The 23,881-nt window shown below is 39.0% G+C and overlaps 1 protein-coding gene across 15 annotated transcripts in view; it reads left to right on the plus strand.

Moving 5' to 3' along the window:
* Positions 1 to 23,881, plus strand: part of NAALADL2 (N-acetylated alpha-linked acidic dipeptidase like 2) — a 438,404-nt gene that overhangs the window by 81,648 nt on the left and 332,875 nt on the right. For 6 of the 15 annotated variants that reach the window (XM_080604232.1, XM_080604230.1, XM_080604231.1 and 3 more), the window contains exon 3: positions 17,063 to 17,149. The exons of 7 other annotated variants lie outside the window; for them this stretch is intronic. The gene's annotated coding sequence lies outside the window, so the exon portion shown is untranslated. Of the gene's footprint in view, positions 1 to 17,062; positions 17,150 to 23,737; positions 23,853 to 23,881 lie in introns of all 15 variants that reach the window. 2 more of the 15 variants (XM_080604240.1, XM_080604236.1) reach the window with 1 other exon arrangement.

The raw sequence follows: 23,881 nt of genomic DNA on the forward strand, positions 1-23,881 counted from the left end.
CGAGCAGCTTTGCTTTGCTGCTGTTGGAGCCTGATGTTTGGCACGCAAAGTCCTGGGTCTGTGACCACTCTGTAAGGAATATTTGTGGACCTTAACATTCCCATTTTTAACAGTTCTGTATTTATACATACATAAAGTGTTTATGTTTATTATAAAAGCATGTAGATGACTTCAGTCATCAAGCTTCCTTATTAATGTGTTTCATAACACAATTTCTTGTGTCACTGTCAAAGTTGAACTCTATGTGAATGAGATTTCTGTAATATCCTTTTAATATTAATAGGGCATTTTGCAATAAAGTCAGCAGGAAGATAAAATTCAGGAATCAATTTGGCCACAACTAAATTAGGAGGAAAAAGTACAATTCTGACTACTAAATCTAATCTGATTCTTGTTTAGAACACGTGCAGTGGAAGGATGTGGCAATCTTCAGGAAACATAAAATGCAGTTAACCAGCAACAGCATTTAGTCACTCGCTAATACTGTGTGTGATTTCTAATTACTCCTGTAGTTTGTCATTGTTCAACACAATCAAATCTAATTGGCTAGAAAATTTTTCTTGGATCGTCATAGTCTATGGCTATGTTTTTACTGTTATGGTTCCAGCTTCTTTTTCATCACTGCAACCTTTACTGCTTCATTAAGTCTTAAATTAGACTTTGATAATCAGCCCATTTTATTAGATTTATCAAAAGAAAGAAATATACATGGCAAAGTCAAAGGGGAGGCATTGGCATCGTATTTTATTTCATGCTTAGCAATTCCATGAGTGTTATCAAATGCAGCGATCTTTTATTTGTAATTAAATACTCCTCACTTTAAAATCACGACTAATAAATGTCAAGTGTGAGAAGAGGCACTAGTGTTCAGTGAATGTCCTTGGATGTGTTTTAGGGTGAAAATGTGTGGGCACGAAGGCTGTCAGTTTTTAAAATGTTGTAGGGCTGCTTTCATTACAAAATCCTAAAGTTAACCACTTCAGATAAAGCTCAAAAATCATTGAAAAGTTTGGGGAGCTCTTCTTACCCTACAGGAAGCTCTTGACATTTATGGTAATTACAAGTTAAAGTATCTATTAAATACTTAAATTTTTCAAATAAACACAAAACTGGTGTGCGGATTTAGGAGTTACATGTACCTTAACTAGAGCAGGTCAAAATTGCTCATTGAAACTGTTTTCTGGGTTTGGTGGTGCTTGGGTTTTTGTTTCAATGCGACCCAAAACCTACCAGAAAACCCTGACATAAATGCCTTGGGAAATACCTGGCATCAGGTTTACTCCTCAGAAATATTCTTGTGGTGGGCAGATCTAGCTTGGTTTTTGTGGGGTAAGGATTGGATGTCTCTTCTCCCCCTCTAGCTCTTGGGTATGCCTCATAGTCTGTTCTGTGGGAGGTGTTCTATGCCGTGTGGGATTTTTTGTTGCTCTTAATGAGGACTTGTAAAAGAGCCGTCCTTTTCATTCACTTTTCCAAGTGCTGTATCTCTTTGCGGAAGAGACGCAGTTCTCCTGTTTGTTGATCCTGGCGCCAGCATCATGGCTGGCTTATCTTGATGCCAGTTTATCAGCATTAACTCCCGTTTTAGGATTTTAGAGAGTACCTAAGGGAATTGCGGTTAGGGACAAATTTTGAAATGTTACTTTCCTATTTGGCAGTATTAGCAAAGTACAATTTGTTGTTAGTACAAATTTAAGGGCTGCAGGGATTATGTCTAACCTGTAGAGAAAAACATTATTTTTGTCTAACTTAGTCAACTGTAAGTCTGTTAGACAAAATTGCAGAGTGCATCTGTTTCCTATTCTGTTCCTGGCCATTACTATAATTTTTGGATGCTCTTGTGTTATGTAGTGAGATGGTCTCTATTATTAGGCTTTTTTCTTGCTTTTTTCTCCACTTGAAGAAAAAACGTGTGGATTTTGGTTGAGGTAATAGTTGTATCTGGTTGAACTAATGCGGAGCCTGTGCTTCAACTATTGTTTTATCTAGCAATACTGCTGAAAATGAAGTACAGCAATAGCCATATCATGGTAATTGAAAAGGCATTTTCCTTTCAGTGATAAAAGTCACTACAACATACTGAACTCTCTTCCTTGTGTGTAGGGGAAGCTATGGCAATTTATCATAACTAATGTATTAAAAAAATACGCTTTTTAGGTACATTCTTAGTTCAGCTAAGAGTTATTTCAAAGGATGTTGTGGAAATGTGTTTTCAATGCATTTCAGAAAAGATTTTGCAACTTATGTTTTCTGATTTTTTTTTTTTAATAAATACCATTGGCAACCTGCCTCCTCCTTTTGCAAGTGCAAGCCTCCTCAGTGTACTTCCCATGCATTAGGGTTTTTATACTTTTCCTCACGTGCCCTGGAGAAAAGCATGCACTTCATTGCTACTCTGAGGTAAACTGGATTTCAGTGTGGTCTGTTTCAAATTAAATGAAATGGTTTATTAGTTTTGCAGTTCTGGAGAGGAGAGGGCACCCCTGGGTTTTTATTGATCTGCTGTGGGATATGTTAGCCCATACATCCAGAGAGGACTGATGCTAATTGGATTTTCCTCTTTGATAAAGTCTTTGGTTTAAATGATGGTACACAGGTCAGCCGCATCTTTTAATTAAAATAAATAAATAACAAAACTCATTTTAAAAAAATCTTATGCAGGAATTACCTAAGTGATGAGCAGTTTATATATGCAAGTATGCTCTCTTGTGGTAAACCATTTTATTGAATCCTCCACCTGTTTTAAAATTGGACAAATTTTATTTTAAAACTGTCGTTTTTCTAATACATCATTTTTTTCATCATGCCATTGTTTAGCATGATAGAAGTACCGACCGGTGGGTGTGATAGCTGTGTGCATTTTGAACTGAATTCAGCACAGGGAGTGATATTCAGCACTTGGGCAGCACCCGGCTTTTGTGGTAGCACCCATCTTGCTGTGTAATGAGGTGCCATTTGACTAGCAATGATTGTGAGTTAGGATAATAATCAAGTAATCCAAATTATTCTTGCTAGGTGGCCTGAGCAGTGCTCTGGAGGTGCCTTTCTCTCCAGTCAGAAAAAGATTGCTTGCTGTAATCTACGTGCTCCAGACTTGGGCCTATATTCCTTTGCTCAGCGTTACAATAGCACTGTCACAAGTATACAAGTAAATTCAGGAAGCATAAAAACAAATACATTTCAATTGCTGCCTCTTGAAAAAGTCAGAAAGACTATTTTAATTTTCATGATTAGCCTAACATCCAGGAAGTGTAATTTAATGAATATTTAAGGTACCTATAATCCTCTAAATGTTTCTCATTGCAGTTGGGATTTCTCCCCAGCTTCTTTACTTACTGAATTTACATATAAATTTCCTTACTGTTGTGCCTGGAGGTGAGGATAGCCAAATGTCAGTAAAAATATGAGGTTATGTTCAAGGAAGTGAATCTCAGTCATGCAAGTCCTGATATATTGTTACCTTGAAGGGAAATAAGGTCATAAAGAATTTCAGAGAATGTTTCTTGAAGACCATGAAGCTCAGGAGTCGACTTAAAACCCACACGCTTTGGATAAGCAGAAGTGCCATTGACTTCTGGGGAAGTTTTGGCAGCCTGGCAATGCACAGATCACATCTCTGTGGTTGCAAAGGTGATTCGGTGCCTGCTGCTGTCCATGAACATTTAATGTCAAAGCAATCAATTATTCAGCAAGTGTGGGCTACAGCAGAACGATCTCATTTAGCACAGATGTTGGATAATATGTAGAGGAGTGAGAGATGGGATAAGAGCTTGTTGAAGTGATACCTTCCTTTTGCTGGAGCTTAATTTAGCTGGGGAGGTGAACAGCATTTAAAAAACTTCTGGATGCACACGTGCATATTTCCTTTGATATCCTTCAAATTATAAGTTGTTTTCATTAATGAGCACTGAAAAGTGCAACTGTATCATTTAGTTTTCTGCTATTTCTACCTAACCTGAAAGAAACAGGGAGTTTAAAAGGTTGAGTACATGACATGTTGACTCAGCTCCTTATGAGAGCTTAATAGGACCTTGAGCAGAAACCTGTGCTAGAAGCTTAATATAAATATTTTATGGAGAAATTGAGTAATATTTTAAGGGGCAGAAGTTGGTTAAACAGCATCAGCAGTTTCAAACTGTAGAAGGCAAATAAGAAAATGTGCTGTTTACAGTGATTATATGAAAGTTGCACGTGTGAATCTAGAATTTTAAAATAATGCTGTATTACTGTACTTTTATTCACCAACATAAGCTACTGATGCTTTACTGCATCTTATTATACATACCCTTCCCATGAAGAGTTTGTTTTACCTGTAGCACGTGAGTGGTTTTGGTTGAAGACTTTTTCCATGGGACTGGTTGCTGTGCTTGGCAGTCATGGGCTCTCTCCAGCAGTGGATTTCAGCTTCTTCCGAGTTGTCTTTTTCTCACTGTCTCCCTCCGTGCTTCTTTCTCCTGTGTGTCCTCATCCACACCTCTTCCAATACTAAATGTTCCAAAACAAAGGGGTTTTCCTTTTGAAGTTTCAAAAATTGATTCAGCTTTCTGTAGTATGTGTTTTAGATGTAAGATGGAATACTCCTTTTTTTCTTCTGCTCTTCTTGGTTCAAGGTGCTCTCTTCAAGCTTTCATTCAGCTGCTTTGTTGGTGGATCAGATTTTCTCTCTTCTTTCTCACCAGAGCATATCGACAAGATAAATAAAGAACAAGGCAACAACAACTTCCATTCATCCCCAGAGTGGTGTCAGTTTAGGTCACGGAATGATGTAGGGGTTAAGTAATAATAAATATACCTGACTGTGTTTCAAATTCCTAGTTATTCAGTGCTTGACTTTGCAATATTAATACGTTTTTGTTATTGTTCAATTTTCTAGGCAGGCTAAATAATTGCATTCAATTATGTGACACAAAATTATAGTAGAGCCCACAGAGTTGACCAGCATCTAGCAGTGCCTGGAAGCGATAGATCTGGAAGCAGACCCTTCATGCTATCTTTGAAAGAGCAAGACCACTGGTAGTTTGTCTTGTCAACATGAGATAAGGGTGATGGATGCACAGCTTGTTAGTACAGTTGACAAATGCTTCCAGATGAGCGAAAGAAATTTATTGTTTGGAGTACGTTAGGATTTGCAGTTAGATTTTGGAGAAGATTACTGACTGTGAGTAACTGCTTTCTGTGTCTGTTTCTGCTCTTTGTCTTCTCCAAGTTTTCTTTTTCTTCTGTCTCAGCCCTTCTGGTCCCAGTTGGCTGTTGCTGTGCTGTGAACTCCATTTCCCAAGCTTTTGGGATTGTACACTCTGAATTATGCTGTGTTTTTTCTTGTCCCTGTTGCTCAGGCTTTAAAAGTAGGCATGCTATTGCAAAATTCCGTGTTTGTTACTGGTGAATTAATGAAATCACCTTTCAGAAACCTGTGGAAAACATCTGCTCTTGGATTGGGAAATTCAGAATTTTAACCCACAGAACAAAACTCTGGTAATTAAAGGTGTGTGGAAACAGATGTCATACAGTGATGAGTTGGGCAATGCACAGACACCATCTAGTATGACTGCTAGCCATGTAAGCTATGTGCAAACAGCTGTCATTTTTTTCCGCTCTTTTCTATTCTGTCTTGTTGCGAGTTTTTAGGTGTCCAATGATCAGAACCTGCATTGCTTTGTCATTTTTATTTTCATAACATGATTGTGGGCTTCACAGCTCATAGTGCATATTTTTTCTGTCTAGAAGAATAACTGCTCAAAGAAGAGGGGGTGGGAGCTCTCAACAGAAACTTCTTTCAGTAATAGATTAACGTATGGATTAATAGTAGGGGTCATTTAATGTTTGGGTAGAAGGAGAATCATATGGGAGTTGTATTGGTATTGCAATTGAAAATGCTTTAAGGCCCGAAGACTTAATTTAAATGGGTGATATTTTATCTTTTCTATGCATATTTATTTTTACCCTTCAAAAGATGGAAAGCATCAGTTAACCTCCTTTTCCACAAGAATCAAGTTATTTTGTGCTGGAAACAAACAGCCAGTCATCAAAGCTAAGTGAGGGATTTTCAAATAACTGATTGGTTTAGCCATATGCAGAATACACTGGTCCTTAGAAGCATCCTGTTTTTTTTCATGCCTACTAGCAAGGTTTTCTATATGTGATCCTTGAAACAAATTTCACAGGTATCAATTTTCATAGCCACGCTTACCGGTTTGGCAGCAGTTTGTTCCTGAGCTTGATGCTAAACATGAGTACTGTAAGTTAGGAACTTGCTTACTGTAGACAGCACAGACCTCCCCAACTCCTCTAGCAAAGTGGTGTGTGGATCACAGGGTGATGCTGCTACATATATTTAAGTGACATGCTACTTCTCAGAAACTATCTTGATTTTCATATTTTCAAGGAAGAATACTGTTGGTGTGGGAGGGGATTTTTTTTAAGTGTTCCTCTTGTGAAGGAAATTATTGAGCATCTGGAGTCCCTAATGTTTCATTTATCTTTTTTTTTAAATTGAACTGTTTCTCTTCTCTGATCTCTTAAATCAATCCCTCCTTGAAAAACATGTAGAAATAACTGCTTGTTATTTGTATTTAAACCAACATTTAGAGGCTCCAGCTGGGGGCTGGCACCTTTTGCGTTTGGTTGCTGCACGTTCACAGCCCAACTTCCATCCTGGTCCCTGCACCAACGAGCTTAAAATGGCGTGCGATGGCAGCGGTCCCAGGTCGGGGAGCGCCTGTTAGCAGCGAGACGACTGGGCTGGTGCAGTGAGCAGCAGTCAGCAGCCACTCACCTGCTGCCAGGGGTTTCACAGACTTTAGAGCAGAAACGGAGATGTGTGGGGCAACCTTCCACACTGCCTCGTACGGCTCCTAACACCTCCATCAGCTACCTTCTGAGAAGCGCTGGGTAAAGGAAGAGGCAGGCGCTGGATGAATTTTGCGGTGTATCCCCTCGAATGGGCTCACTGGGGATAAGGATGTGTCACTAGCAGAGCCGTTGCTGCTGGAGGGAGTGGGGAACCGCTGTGGGAAGGAGTGCGGCCTCTTGAGTAAGGCCCTCGAAATCCTGGGCGGAGGAGAAGAAGGGAGCTAGCTGGTTTTTGTTTTTAACAAAACTTTTAATCCCAATAGAAAATGGTATGGCATGAACTTTAGGGACCATAAAGTCCAGCAGGGAGGATGAAAAAGGGGCATAGAAGGGGAGATGCCACGTATGTCCTGCCTGAGGGGGATGTCTGGTGGGAGCTGGTGCTGTGCAGTGCAGCAGAGAGCTGCCCGCAGGCCGCCAGCTTTCCTTGGTTTCACGTATTTGCGGCGCATACTAGCGGCCCCTGGAGAACTCGGTATCGATCTGTTTTTCAATAATGCATAATAGGCAATCAGAGCTTTCCTGATCTGTTCACAGACATATTATCAGCGAGGGTCTCAAATCGCCATGCTGCTAGGCCGTGTGTGACCCGCATTCCAGCAGCACAGGGCAGCCCGCTGCCCCGGGCCTACCGCTGGCCTGCCCGGGGAGAAGCAGCAGGGTGTCAGGCTCCGGGTTTGGAGCAGTTGTAAGCTGTCATTCTAGCAAGACAGAGCTGCCTTGTGTTGAAAATCTCTTTCAAAATAAATTTAGTACGTATCTTCGATTACTTTTTTCTCGTTTCCAGCCTGAGCAAGAATGGTGGTTCTATGTCTTTAGCCAGGTTCTGTCATTATTTCTTTCTTTCATTTGTAAGTCTCTTGTGGAACGGTTTCTAATAGAATAGTTGTTTCGGATGCTGAGCTAAGCAGGACTCTGCAGTTCTGGTGTCACCTCTATTCCACCTATTGGAACATGGATTTTTAGTGAAGTATGCTCTTAAATCAATATGGTCTTCGGCGGTACTTGCTCATGACATAGATAAGTCTGTCAGCAGGCAACTGCAAACATGCACTGCAGTAATGTAGCGGGTTAAATTAGAAACCAAGCTAATGAGATCTCAGAATTAGTTACTGTTGTTTGAAACAATGCGCGATTTTTGTCTCCTGGACTACAGGAATTCATAATTGGTGCTGTAAAACAGGTACTTTATCCTTTGGCTTTGAGAGGCTTTGATAGCATAGGCTAATAGATACTTGTGTAACAGAGTTACTACCAGTATTGTTTGTAAATGCTCAGTGTATGTAGTTATTTGATTTTGCGTTTGAGAATGTACAAAGTTAATTTTTGCCCCAGCAAAGCAACACAACAACGAGAACAGTAAAGCCTTGTCTTATAGCACTACTAATACAAGTTGGGCCGGCTGCCTTATTTTCTGGCTATTCCTTTGTTTTGACTAGTAAACCTGTGTTACTCAATAATAATAATAATAAATGAGGAGAAAATTCATTTTTTGCACCAGAGTGGCTGTCAGGGTAGGGCAGGTGTGACAAACGGGTCCCCTGTCTGCAGCATGGCCTAGGCAGAAAACCCCAGGCCGGATCAGGTGGAAACTGCTCTCTTCTCTCCTGTGAAGGTGGGCTCTTGGGCTCCAGAGCGATAAGCGGTGAGGAAGAGGAGAGTGACACCCCAGGGGGTGTCACTCTGGAGCAGTGCTTCATCAATTGTGATGAAGGCAGGGAAAAAGAAGGGGCTTTTTTCCCTATCCATCCCCTGTGCGAAAACACGAGATGAGTTAAATAAATCCTGAGTCTTCTGAAAGATTAGCCTGGAGAGCAAAGTTTAGGGCTGGGCAGAAATAGCTAAGGTAATTGAGGATAAGCTAGTTGCCTGCAGTCTGGTTTCATTAGCGCAGCTCTGAGTTACTGTAGCGTGAGGAACATCCCTGAGCCAGCTCATTGATTACTACTTTGTGCACCTCTGCACCACAAAACATTTTGCTATATCAAAATGTATCGGCAGCAGCCTCTATGCTCTTCATCAGCCCTGAGGCCAAGTCACCATTTCCTGGGCACACCACTCCCTCCCTACGTGATTCCTTGGCTGCTGGAGGAGATCTTCAGGTTGCTGAGTGCCCCCAAATTGTCTTTGCCCCTACAGCCCCCGCAGCTCCTGCTGAAGCCCTTGAGTTGTTCATGACCCCAGGGGCAGGTGGTGGTAGTCAGAATTGGAGGGTCAAGACTGAAGATTTTGCAGTGATGTGTATGGCTAAAAAGGCAGCTTAGCCCTTGCAAATAAACCAAGAATTGCTTTAATTTTAAAAAACACCACAACCAGTAACAAAACAAAACAAAAAAAAAACAACTGGCAGTTAGCTGGGGCAATATGGAGAGGTACAATCTAGTTTTTAGACTCTCCTCACTTAAAAATAAGTTTGACACCAAGTATGGTAACTTTCTTTTGGAAGGTATTTTTTTTATTGCCAATTTATAAACTCTGCTGATATAAGGAGTTTAATAAAAATGCTGACAGACCATTATCTGTAGTTGTGCTATAATAAACCCTGTTTTGGTGAGGTTTATAACTTAGCAGTTGCAAAATACAACGAATTATTAGATGAAAATAGTTGTAAAGTCTGGAAATTGACTTTTTGCTAGCTTTATGATTTTATCTATTTATAGAGAGAGACATACCTTTTCACAACTGGAATGAATGTTGATGAGAATACGAGTAAATACATATATATGGCTCTATATAAATAAAAATCTGACTTCTTTGCTAATGGAAAAAATACAAAGGAAGAGCAAAATACAGAAATACAAACCACAGCTTAAGGTCAAAGTCTCTTTTATTGTTGAGAAATCTGCAATTCCTCTTATTTGCTTTTTTTACGTGCGTCTGGAGGCACTGAGTGTATGAACTTTCCTTCTCCTTAATGGAGAGAGGCTTAAAGATAAAGTATGGTGCATGTGCCCCCTAAAGCTGATAAACTGATAGTACCGTCTTGATGTAATTTCTGAGGGCATAAAGTGCATATTCCAAAACCTCTTAAAATCAGAAGTTCTGCAAACTTCAGTGCATTTTGGACCAGACTGGAAGAGAAATGTGTCACTAGGTAAATCATTGTAAGTTGTTTTGTTCTCCTTCAGAATATTGTCCTGCCTTGGTCATGTTGCGCTACACACCCACCCCTGCTGCTGTACTTCCTGCTTTGAAATACTGAAATGTCCCTTAGTTGAAAGCCCTTACTGAAAAATGCCCAGTTTGGGGTGCTCTAAACCAGCAAATTTCTTTTATCTTGGTATCAAAGACTACACTGTGGCTTTAACATTGGCAAGGAGCACCTGGAGACAGTGACTGACCTTTTGAAATAAGTTTTTTAAAAAAAGTCTCCAGGGAATCCCATTAGGAGCAAGGAAGGTAAACAACAGCTTCTCTCACCCCCAAAAGTTCCAGCATTCTGCTGCTTGGTGTTGGAACCTTTTGTAACTAAAACCAGTTTCTCTGGCCTTTCTTTCAATTCAATGCGGCTATCTTTGTCCTTAAATTTAAGTGGTAGTTTATATATATAAGTTCTCTGAATATTTAAAGGCAAATTGGAGCTTTTATTTAAAAAATGTCATGCCCACTCAGGGTCACTGCTTCTTACCACGTAGTCTCTTATTTTGGCTCTTCCTTCTTCCAGCCCTTTGAGAGCCAGAGATGCGGATGGAGCAGTCGGTGCTGCACGGGTTGGTGGCAGCGCTGAAACTGTGTGTGGGTTCCTGGCTGCAGCCTGGCACTAGTTCGAGCAGCGGTGTGCCTGTCAAATGGCACGTGCTGCTGAGATTTGAGTTATACTGCTTGCTTTTGGGTATTTTTCTCATACGTTTAATATGCTGAAATTTAATTTTTAATTGAAAAACAATTGGAGAGAGTGGTCTTGGGGGTGGGGGTGTTTTAATGGTGTTGTCAATTCTCCATAGAATTTTTCCTTGTCGTTTCCTTAACTTGTGATTCTTTTATAATTGGCCAAATTTTCTTGACCACAAGATGGCAGGATCCTGGGAGACACTATGTTCCAGACATAATCTATTTTATCTTTAGGTCTTTGAACCTAAGTTTGAAATGATTAACTAGGAGGGCTGATATAATCAGCTGTAGGTATGAGCTGGTCATTTCCAGTAGCAAAGCTGCAAATTTGTTGTATTTTTTTTTTTCTGGATGATGAAGGCATGAGCTTGGGGAGGCCTCATGAAAATTAAAAAGATGCAATAACTTCTCAGTCATGCCATGTTATGATCTCTGTCAAATTCTCAGATCATTCTCTAGTTGTGTTTGCTCACAGTTTCTAATTTGACAGCTTACAGATGTGGCAATTCTGATTCCAAGGAAGACGTTTCATAAGAAACAGTGAATCTATCCCTACTTTCAGCTTATAGTAAGTGAAGTGATGACAGCATGAAGGAAGGAGAACCTTTCAGTATTTATTTGATCTGATTGCAAGCTGGAGATCTTGTCATACATCTTTAATAGAGTATCAGGAATTCAAGCGCTGAATATTGAAATAGCTTTATGAGGCTAACTTTTTAATTACTTCTAATGCTGTAACAAAAACCCATTTTTCTTAGGTTTGGGGTTAGGAAGTTCAGATTATTAAGTTCACAAAGCTGATACTTTTTTTTTTTTCTTCAGTTCTTGGTGAAGTCATCTTCCACAGTCATCTTGCTTTTCAAGTTTTATGTTCAAACTTGGGATTGAGAACACCACCACTTTAGTGGTTGAACGATGTTGTGGGAAAATTGTGGTTTTCTTTAAATTCTTCTTTTCATCAGCAGTGCATGGTATTGCCTACAGAGGAGTGTGAGGAAATTGGAATGATATGTGGATGAAAGGTTTTTCTGTAATGCTTTTCATTGAGAGTGTGAGAGAAATCCATGGTAGTTATCAAAATTTGCTGCAATCAGGCTTCTGTGTTTTGTTTTAAAATCAGAAAAGTAAATGAAAGGAGTCAAAAAGGATGTTTCAGAACTGTTGAAAATCCGTGCACGTAAGGCTATTGTTCTAATCTACTTTTAGTTCTGTGTTAGGTCGTAACAGTGGGTGAGTAATTTAGATATACAACAAAGCCATCCCATTACTTCTTGGAAATAACAGAATATTTTGAGCTTTTATACTTAGACAAAGACAACTTAATTGCAGTAAGCCCTCCTGCGAAATGGTATTAAAAAAAAAAAAATGTCGATCAAACAAGAAAACATTGCTTTTGGAGTCTTTAAAGTAAGAGCATAGGTCTGTATTTCTTACCTGCAACCAAATGTGCAATTTCTTCTTTCAGTGCAGGCACTTTGAACACTAAACGCCACAACAGGGAGTGCAGAGCAGAAGCATATACCTGATCACGCTGATTTGTGAACTGTCTGCTTTTACTGTTTACTTTCATGGAGGTTGGGATAGCTGCACATCTGGCTTGGGTTCATATTTTAGGCCATCGAAGGTGTTTTCTTGGCAGGGATGGGGCTGCCAGAAATCGTATCTGTTGTTTTACTCCCCCAGGGATTTCACATCACACAACGCCTGCCTGACCAAATGAACGTGGCTGCTCAGGGCAGTCACACTGGGCAGAGGGCAAATCAGAGAAGCAAGTGCGGAGGAGACATCTTGTGATGATATGTTTGAAAAATTGCTGTGTCTGGCTGCTGCTCAGAATGCAGATGTTCCCAGGGAGCAGCTGAAGGTGATCTGGGCTGCTGCAGGTGCCTTGCATCTGCCTGCACGGCTCTGCCCTTACCAGCTGCCTTTGAACTTTGCTCTAACCCTTTTCCTGAAATACACTGGGCATGTAATGCTTACCTGACAGGGTAGACCCAATTGCTGAAATATTAAATGGCTTGAAATGCCAATGTAGAAAGCTTTTTTTTAAAAAGAGTGAGAGACAAAGGAGGAAAACAAACCAACACCAACAAAAAGCTCACTGATGTGCTCTACAGACTTTTCAGCAGATGGCCACATGCTGCAACAACCTCTATCTCCAAGGTCAGACGTGTTTGTCCACATGTGGAAATATCCTCTCTCATCTACGGTGGTAGGATTCAAAGGCCACCCTAACAGCTCTTTCTTTTTGTCAGCCTTTTAAGAGAACCACTTGGTTACTGCTGTCGTGCCCCCAAATAACTTGTCAGATGCCTTACTGTTCTATACTAATGCTGCAGTATAAGACAGTGGAAGTAAATAAGATGATGAGAATAGAAGTAGTTTCTGCTAGTTCCTAAGGGTAATCTAGAGACCTACTGCTACCTCATTAAGTACCGTTAAGTCTCAATTGGGCCATGCCCTGTTTGTCAGAGGAGCCATGTGCTGCTTTGTACTGGATGTATTTATTTGTTTCTAAGGTGGATTCCAACATCTCGCCTGGAAGAAACGTAAGGGGAAAGGTGTTTTTTTTCATTCTGTTTCCAGCAGAACGTCTTACTGAAAAAGGACCCTTTGCTTTTTGTTGCTGATTACTTCTGATCCTCTGCATCTCTGTGTTTCTCGTTGTATTGTGTTCACCGACTCTTTTTGGAGTAACATATCTTGATATATACTATGTGAAGTGGCATACAAAGAAGCTGTCAGCACCAGCTGTGTAGAAGACAACAGGAAAAAAACCTACCAATAACTGTTGAGAAGCAAATGAAAATGTCTCTGCTGCCCTACTGAATTTGACTTTGAGGGCTGCTTTTTTGCCATCTCTCTGCCTTGGTTCAGCACACTTAAATACTCCCAAAGAGAAACATTTTGCTGGCTGCCTTTTGCATGCTCTCCAGGTGCATAGGCCTATGCCCAATTTCCTGTGATGCAGAAATAAGTCAGTTGATTACATTTCTGTTGCCTTTCAGAAGCCTGTAATCTTTAGGCTCTACTAATCTTTAAGGCATACCAGGGTAGGTTATGTTTGTGGGTCTAAACGCTTTAGATTGAGAATAAGTATGTAGCCCTTATCAAGAATAATTTACTGTTCTGTTAAGGAGGAAGAATAGGAAGTAAGCTATTACCAAAGAAAATTTCACTGCAATTTCTTTTGCATAAGCTTAAATTCTGAGTAGAGAGGTTGTCAATTAGTGTGCAGATTTTTTTAATTGGCTATAATAAAAAGCTAATTGGTGTTTTGCTTAGAGTGAATTAAGAAAGTGTTGCTATAGAAACTTTGCATGTGTATACTGCTGTTCTACATAACAGTGAATATAATAGTCTAATGACCTTTCGGAGCCAGCTGTATAGTCAAGGGAAAAAGTGTTAAATTCAGGCTTGCTGAAGTGATCATTACGGAGTTTGTAACTTCACCCATTTCATTGCCTGGAAGTGTCGGCGGCATTGTCTGCTTGAATGTTTCCCTTGACTTGTGTCAAGCCATATCATAAATGATGGTCTCAGAAGACCTGAACTCTTGTAAAATTGGCGCACTCCAGTTTCGAATATGTAAACTGATCTGTAATCTGTCAAGCATAAAATGTACTACTTGGAAAAATTCATTTTCATAATCTGAGGAAGTGTGATGATGGATTCATAAGTGACAACATCTAATCCGTTAGCTGTTGTATTCCTCCCCCCTCTTCCCACCCTCTCTACCTGCTGATTGCTGAGCCTCATGTGAAACAGCAACTATGCTTCTAAGTCAAAGGGGATTTCTGTTTTAATTTGCCACATTCTCTTCCAGCAAAACTACTGATCTCCTTGAATGTAAACTTTGTCTGCTGAGAATAGCATAATTTCTGCAGGATTGTGAACAGGAGTATGTTCCTTCGGCTAGTACTTGCCTGCTTAAATTACTTTGGAGTCCCCATCTGTACGTTTTGCTAATTGCTTGAAAGTTAGATACAGGTGGCATGGACAAAAAATAAGCTGAAATGATTCTGAACATAATCATTCCTACACAGGAAGGTGGTTCAGTAATGAAATGTGTCCCTGTGTAGCAAAGGGGAAAACTGAAATGAGACTTTTTCAGTTCCCTGATTCTAAATCTCATAATTACTGTGTAAATGGACAAAACATATCCTTTTTTTAAAAAAAAAAAAAACAACTGTATATCTAGAAGGTGGAGAGAGGGTGACATCCTGCAGTAATTAGTCATAATGACAGAAAAATCTTAAAAAGTTCTGCATGTTTAAAGTAATGTTGTAAATGGTTAAATATGGAAAACCAGGTAAAATTACAACTTGTTAATGTTTTGAAATTCTTATTTCCTCTGGTTTTCAATTAAAAAAAAAAAAAAACAAACACAACACCAAAAAAACACAACATTCTGGATCAACTAAATTTGCCACAATGCTTGTTCTTCAAACTTGTAAAAACATTGATTTAAAAAAAAGTCTTTGCTTAGTTTTAGTTTTTTTTTTTTTTTTTTTTCCTTTCCCTCCTCGTAGATGCTTAAAAGTGAGACTTCTCTAAGTGGGCAAATTTAGGAGAACCTTTTCCAATTGTCAAGAACTGTAAAGTCAGCTTCTTCCTGTACCTGTGGATCATGGCTGAATAGTGTCATAACTTAGTGGCTATCTTTCCCTTGATGCACGTATGTAAGCCGTATTAGTGTTAATGCCTTTCTGAAATGCTTCCCTCATATATTCCGTATCTACTACTGACGTCCAGATCCTAAAGTCGTATGAGTCGGATGGGATGTGACTATCTCCAGAGCTTAATAGAAAGTTGGATTTAATCTCAGAGTTCATCTTTGGAGCAGTAAAACTGTAAGACAGATAAAATGTTTTAATGTGAAGCTTTTATCTGTGATCTGTGAGCAAATAAGTCTGTAGCTGGTCCAGGGAAAAAGACAGATCTTTTTTTCCTTTTATCTTGCCCAGTAAGACTGCTAATACATGCTTACATGGGCATTTATAGTTTAAAGGCATTGTTTTGAAGAATAGTAGCACAATACCGTATTTATGACTCTTGAGGAAACATTCCTCTTTAGAAGTTAGTAAATCTTACTTCATTCTAATTTTTTTTCGGTTTTACTACGGTTCATTGGGGACCAGGTCTTTGAAGGGCAGAGCATGAAGCTACTTCAGGACTGCGATATTTCCTTTTTAATTTTACTTGACTCTTTGAGGCTCTGAGCATCCTGATCTAGTGTTGATATCATTCCTGCTTTAAATGGGGGGCAGCCAGGCAACTTTCCAGGACCTTCCCAACCCAAATTATTTTACCTATCTTTGACGGGGTTCAAATCTATAATGATAAAGGACCTATATCCCTGTTGCTCTTCCATTTTGATGAACTCTAATTTCAGGGTTAACCTGAAGGCAGATATAATGGCAACTGAAGTCTGAATAGCTTTAGTACTGTAAGTTGTGTGTGTGTTTTAATTTATCTCCAGATGATAAATTTGGTCATGTCGTTTTACATCTTATTTTCTAGCTTTTATTCTCCCCATTAGCTAAAAGACAACTTTGGTCAGACTTTTGAATTAATACCTAGGAAAACATGGAAAACCCCATTCACTTTCCACCCACCTCTTTCCCATCTTCCTGTCTGTGCAAAGAAGTTTGCTTCAATATGGCTGCTACAGCATTACACTGAATCAGTAAAATTTATGTGAAAGCATAGTGTTTGGTAGATGGAACCTGTGCTTCTGTTAGTTCAGCGTACTTATCTGGAGTAGTGCTGGCTGCAGTCTTGGAAAATGGTGTATTGGAGGGGCTTCTTAGGTTCTGCATTGGGAATGTCAGTGGGCAGCCTTGGAAATGAAGCTGCAGCATCAGTATGACTTTTTTCTTTTAGGTTTTCCTCCACCTTGATTACTTCTTCATTGCCACAATATGATTGTGTTTGCAGGAAATTACATCAGCACAACTTGGTTACTATTGATCCTTCCTTTGTTTTATAATTTCTGTAGTGCAGCAACGGAGCGTTATTAATGGAGTTATCGGTAGAATCCTCATAATAAGCTCTGATTAGTACTGAATTACTTCGATATACATGGAGACTGCCTAAATACGTACTGCGCTGCCTTATTTTGCTTGGAGAAGGAACACATTGACACCTTTTGCATTTCATTGAAAGGAGGAGGGGGATTTGGGGATTTGCATGGATAATAGATTGCTGGTGGGAAATGCTTCATAAGTACCAGCATGTTTTACAAGTAAATTCTACTTCGCTGCTGCATGGTCAGGAAAATGCATCTTCTATCTGTATTAGGAAGTTAAATCGTTGTAAATAGTTGGATTTCTCTTTCAATGGATAGTATTATGAAATGTGATCTGTTCTTTTGCAGAGAATTAATGTCTGGTCTTTGAGGCCAGATTGAAAATATGCCTACATGAGAGAGTCTCTACAAAACTGATCCTGTCTTGGCTTTAAGGTAAATTAATATCATGTATCGAATACGTATTCCAACCTTTTATCCCACTGTAATTGTTCAATTTGAAAGATACCTGAGGATATTACAGAGTCAGAAGAAAGTAACCTAAGGCGTTAAGTTGCAAAACTTAGTGTTTAGTCAAAATAAAGTGCAAGTGTGAGCCAATAATTTGGACCAGGCTTCACTAATCAAATAGAATGGCAGTCAGTGGCCTGAATGCATACCGCGTTGGCAAGTGTCTGTTCTTGTCTAAAAATTGAATATGCATATGAAAGAGAAATCACTATAATGGAATGGAAAATGTGAAATTAGAAAGGCAGCAAAGTATAAATAATTGAAAATCAGGTTGCAACTGTAGCTTCTGTATTTCGTGAGCTCAGTTGCAAACAAAATTAGTAGAATGGGAATTCACATTTTTGTTCTTCTAAATTTTGTTTTCATGGTACCATACTCTGGTATGGAGAGCAAGGGAGTGAAAACGATGAAGGGGTAATTGAATATCTGCAGGAAATTAAGAGCCAAACCAGAGACTAATTTTCAGCAGTCTGCAGCTATCATTATATATGTACATACTTTGATTTCTCATGTGTCTGGGAAATGTATTCTCTAACACTGCATGATTTTAGTCTTTCTCCTCCAGAACTGTTCAACTTACTGGGTTCCATGGTACAATATGGCAAGCTTGTTTTGTTTGTGAAATAATTGCACAAAATGTAATTATTTTAGTAACTTTCTAAACAATTACTTGTGAGTGTAACTAAGTATTAATCTCTACTAAATACTCGTTTGTCATTGCCATTCTTCATTTTACTGTTTATTATGGCTCATTCCTTCATTGAAATCATTCAAAATGTTCAGTCTGTGAAACTTTATGGATCTACTTGCCTTGCTGTGTCTGTGGATGAAGGAATTGGTGAGATTACTGTACTCAGGAAAGTCTTAATTTCAAGTGAATTTTTCTCCAAATTTAACCGATGCTATGCGATGCAATGGAAATTATGGGGTTTTGATACTGGGACATGCCAGCTGGAGATACTAATGTGGCTATCCTGTCTGGAGGCAGTAGGACTTCCTTGGAATAATTCCTTCTGTGCTCAGTAGCTATACTTAAAGCAAAAGCCTCTGATCCTGAAGATTCTGGTGATGGAAAAGTGCTCGTGATTCTAGGAAAGATGCCTGACAGATTATGCTTTTGAAAAACACTTGCCCTGCTTATATGTTAAAATTATTCTATTTAACTTGAATCTCATGAAAACTAGCAAGGTAACAAGATCGTGAAATACCAAGAGTGCATGCAGGATTGTTCTGTGGTAACATTAAGGTGATAAAAGTGACACTGGAAAGAGCCATGTGTTCCCCTCTGTCCTCAGCCATGGTCACGCAACTTCCTATGCTACTGTGGATATTTGAGCTGTGGTGTGAGGAGCTGAAACTAACCTGGGGCTGGGGAGGGGAAGAGTTTTCCTCTTCATTTATGCTGTCCAGCTCAGTCTGTAGCTGCATAACTTAGCTGCGGGTGCCCGCAAGTGGAAGTTAGCCTGTAGCTGGGGGCTAGGCAGGCAGGGACACTGCTGCTTTGGAGGTAGTGCATATTTATGTTGATGGTAAGGGCAACAGATCGGTACCTCTACTGCTTGAAATATTGCTTTGCTTCCACGGAATACAATAAAGATAAGACATTTCTGCTTCTGAGATCAATTGCTTTTTATTTATCTTGACAAGCTTTAGAATAGCATTTCCTCGTGTTGAATGCCATTCTTCTGGAGTTAAAAGGCTGTCATCTGTTATTATTTATTTATTTATTTTACAAATTCAAAGGGCATTTCCGTAGTGTCAGCATGAAATCATCACTGTCTAATAATAGGCATTTCAGAAGATTTCTATTAATGTCAACTTTTAACAGAGCCCTTTTACTAAAAGAGCTGTAGCTCATAATCAAGCTGTATCTTTCACTATGAAACAATTATCTGAATTGTCTGAATTGGCTAAAATATATTAGCTGTTAAAACTCAAAATGTTACTTTTGATCAGAAAGGAAGTCATCTTGTTTAACTTTTTTTTCTCCCTCCCCCTCCCCTTCCCCTTCATATATCAATGAGAGTGTGAGCCAGTGTCAGGGCGAAAAGAAAGGAGGCCTGAAAAAATCTTTCCTGTCAGTACAAACCATCATCACTTGCATAATGCTTTGTTTCTTTTTTTTTAATTATTGGGTTTTATTATTGGGTTCAGTGTTCTTGTTAATTACTGTTAAAGCTGAAACTTCTTACAGCATTTGGCATGCTGAAACCTGACCAGCTGTCAAAATATAGTGTGCGTGTCTATGGACGTGTTTCGATGGAAGCTGTGAAGAAGTCCGTTATGTTTGCTAGATAGTTTGTAATTATCAAACTTTGAATAATCTAGACAAAAATCAATGTTTTCATCTAATTGTGTTTTTTCTGCACAGCCTATTCCCTCTTTCTCTCTGACCCCTTGCAAAAGCAGGCGCAAGATAGCAGCAGCCAACTGTGTAGAGTTACTGCCTTGTAAGTGGAGACACTTAGAAAATCAGGTGAAAACGTTTGAAATGCTTTGATTTGTATAGCCAAAGCCTTGAGGCAATTGTCATTAACAAAATTGTCTTTGTCCTTCATTCTTTATGTTGTAAACTGCAGCTTCTGACTTACTATTTGTCTTTTTAATGGTCTATACTTACATTAGGAGTCCTAAGCTTGCTACAGGGTATTAAGAAATGTTTTGCAGCTTGTGATGATTCATGGGAAAGCTTTGGGTAAACTGCTCTAGATGGCATTTTGTGGTAACTTATTCTCTAGATGGCATTTTGTGGTAACTTTTATTCTTGAAGACGGCTTTGATCTGTTGCTAAGATTGTTCCTTCCTGTCACCTGCACGTTTAAGTATCTGCTGGTACAGGTGTGTTAATTTAATCATAACTGGCATGATTCAAGGAACGGTGTGGTGCACTGTGTTACAAACTTTGGTTCCAAGTATTTGAAATCATAGCTTAATCTACTATATAAATGAAGGAAAGGATTCCAAGTGTAAGACTCATGAGTCTGTGTTCACATCTGCGTGTCCAAATTCTTGGGTATTTATTCCCCCCATAATAGGTTCTAAGGCAGCAAAATACGTTAAAATATTATAATTGAACCAAGAAGATGAGTAAGGAACAATACATTTAAAGCAAACAAAATCTTATGGTAGTTTTTCTGTCTCTACAATACAGTGACTGCTTGCTGTTCAGATGGTGGGGGGTGGGGATTAAAAATCTGTCCAACTTCCATAATGTTATGGGATCTGTTCTTTTATTTACAACCAGATTATGTAAATTTAAACTATAAATAACTGTTTGTTTGCAAGCTTTGGTAAGAAAATGCAAAAGTAACGTATTCAAGGTTTTCAGAATTCTATTGGAACGCCTGCTGACTTTTTAGGAAACTTTAGCATTAGTACTAATGGATTAGAACATTGGTTGAGAAGACTTAAATTATGTAAATTGGGTTTTCAAATGATACTTTAAATCAACTAGTTTAGACACTTTCAGTGTTTCTTTTTCATGGGTTTTCTTTAGATTTCTGCTGCCTCATACCATAGTAATTTCTGTTGTGTTTTTGTTTTTCTTAGGGGACTCAAATATAGGAAGTCATGGGAAGATCAACCCAGAGCAGACGAGTTAATTGTGTGTGTTCAATAAGCATTGTTTGAAACCAAGATTCTGATTCCTTTTCCTAGTTACGTATACATAGTTAACTTCTCATCTTTGTTTTTGGCTTCTGTGCTATTTTATTTGCCTTACGTAATACCCTGTCTGATACTGAGACAATTTATTGATTAAAGTGCATGAAACAAGTGCACGGTGTGTAAGCAGGGAAAATGAGCGTGGTTAATATATTTTAGATGTTATTTCTTCTGGTGGTTCTGTATTAAAAAACAAAAAAACAAATCCATGTGAAAATATATTAAGTAATGCAATAACTGCACACTAGTAAATACAAAGCCGACAGATGTGTTTTTCAAAAGTACATCACCACAAGTGGAATTGGGGGAAAATAAAACTTTATTGCAGATTTGGGGAGAAAGGGAGAACAATGCTAATCTACAAATCTTTTTTTTTTTTCCCCCTCCATCTGGGGAGAAAGAGTAAGATTTTTGCTGTCTATACAGTCTCTCAAAAAAATATAGCTCCTTTTGTTTTTTAGGAGTACTGCATAGATGATTGAAAGATGCAAATAGCAATGAGGAATTTTATTCCACACTAGAAATGCTTTATATGGGGAGTTATAAGTAATTGGAGTAGTTTGGGAAAAAATAAAGAACTTATTTTGTCTGAAGCCCAGTTCAGTTGTGATGCATTTTTCCTGCTGTCAAAGAAGGTGCGCCAGGCAAGCACTTGAGCCTTAGTTTGTACAGTCCAAATGCCATGTCACGTACCCATATGATTTTACAGTGTAGTTGTTAAAAACTAATGAGATGTGCTTTGGTACAGACTAATGAGATGTGCTTTATCTGCAGAGGGCTGTAAGCAGATGTAACGTGAAAGTGCCTCAGTGGAGAAGAGGGGATGGTAAATTACGTTCAGAGTAAGCGTGTGCTGAGCTTGGGCTACGCGTATACCTCACGGTGCTGCGGGATTAAAGAGGCTGAGCTCACCTAACAGTTTGTCAGCACCAAAAAAAAGCTGTCAAGTTCCCATGTTCTGCGCTCCTTTGTGGCCTGATTAACATCTTTAAAGCAGCAGAAAACAGAAGTGACAGAGAAAGAGTGGGTAGCCTTCTGCTGGTGAAATTGTGGGGTTAGTGAGTTGAATCGGCTTATCACAGCTTCAGAAACCTGCAGCTGGCGCAAGTAAGCAGCAAGTCTGCTGGCTATAATAGGAAGGCGTGGGTTTAGGAATATCATTTTAGTGGCAACCTTCTGTCAGCATGCCCCCTTATTTATCAATTGGCGTGCATGTATCAAAAGTGTCTGTTGGACAATCCATGCAGACACTTGCTGTTTTGCCTAGCTGATGATAAGCGAAAGCTGAATCTTCTCGCTTTGCTCGATTCTGGAGGGAGCTGTGCCTGCTTGCAGCACCTGAAGGGGTGTATGCGCTGCAGCTCCCTACAGTTCTCAAATGGCTGCCTTGCAGTTACGTGACAGTCTAAGAAAGTGAGGTAATGTGTTAGCTTAGTGTTGTTTCTCCGAAACACGTGTATGTGCACACATTTTACTGCTCTTCTGTTGGAAAAAATCATTATATTTGAATATTCAATCGCTAGGATTCCTTCTGGTTGTTCTATATTTGCTGGGACAGAAGATACTTCTGAGTCCAAGTCTTCGTTGGCTTGAAAACCCATCTCCATATTCAATCACTATTTTATGCAGTATATTTTTTCATAAAAGTTTACCAATGTGGCTGGAGTGCAAGCTGACCTACTTAAACATCAGTTCTTCCCAGCTATGCTGGATGCATCTAGTGGTAGGTGTTTATCTTCCCAAAATCTAAACTCAGGGTCACCCATTTTAGTGCTTTGAAGAGAAGCTTTTTCTGAAATGTAGCGAAAGGATAACATGCTGACTTAAAAAAAAAAAAAAAAAAAAAATCAGCTTTTGATTCCCTTTATCAGTTTTTAGGCTTTGCACTTCCTAATGTGATCTCAGAGTAGTAAGATTTACTTCTTAGTTGTGCAAGATAGAATTCAGTATTAGTTAGCATTTATAGTATTAGATGGCTTGCCAACAAATTAGAAAAACACTTTTCATTCCCTCACTCCTATGCTCTTCTTTTTTTAAGCTGCTTACTTTAATCATTCATTTTATCCTTTGCTTTCAATTATAACTGCAAGATTCATCAAAAGTAAGGGTGGTAGAAATTAATCGTGCAGAGATTTTAAAGTAAAACAAATAGCGTATTTAAAAAGTGCTCGTTTAAGTCCAGTGCCTTAATAAATAATTAAGTGGAAGGAAGGGCAGTAAAAGTTGTCACCCTTCCTACTAGATCTCTCATACTCTGCAATACTATCAGTTGCAGATGCAAATTATAAAGTATCTCCCATGCATCATATTTATATACTCGTTTGCATAATTTGATTTTGCTTAACACCAAAGAGACGAAATTACAAGAGAAAAGGAGAAGCTAACTTTTTTTCTACCTTCTATGAACTGACTTTGTACTGTATGTGTAGCTTTGGCGTTTGTGCTCTCATCTCTCAGTTGCTGAAATCAGCTTGAGCTGATATTTATTTTCGACACTCATCTATTTTTGCATTAAGTAGGATGACTAAAAACAGTAGAAATGAATTAGGAAGCCATTGGTGATTTTGATTGCTAACCTCTTTTTGAGATTCGGTTGCTAAAGCTGCGTAAATGAAAATAGGAGCAGGAACGGATTAAAAACTGTTTAAAGAAACTTTAGAAACAACATTTTGACAAAGCAGTTGCTTTCTGTGGAGGGAAAAATACTACTCTTTTGGGAAGCTGTCAAGGTGTTCTTGTTTCAGTTTTACAAATCAGGATATTGAGTAGTCATTGTTATGGCATGTGATTTCCTCCCTGAGAAAAGGGATCAGGCAAAGCTTGAACTGAGAGTTATCTGTTTTGTTGAAGGTGCTTTTAAAAATGAGATCCCTGCTCTATGAAACAGTCCTCCAACAAAGCGCCCAAGGGATAAAACACTTCTGATGGATATGGAAGACCTAATTCTTAGTTTTGTTCTGCCTATGTAAGTATGTTGCAGGTTCAAGTGGTGTT

This window comes from Anser brachyrhynchus (assembly GCF_964034855.1).
Source record: "Anser brachyrhynchus genome assembly, chromosome: 9".
Classification (NCBI taxonomy): domain Eukaryota; kingdom Metazoa; phylum Chordata; class Aves; order Anseriformes; family Anatidae; genus Anser; species Anser brachyrhynchus.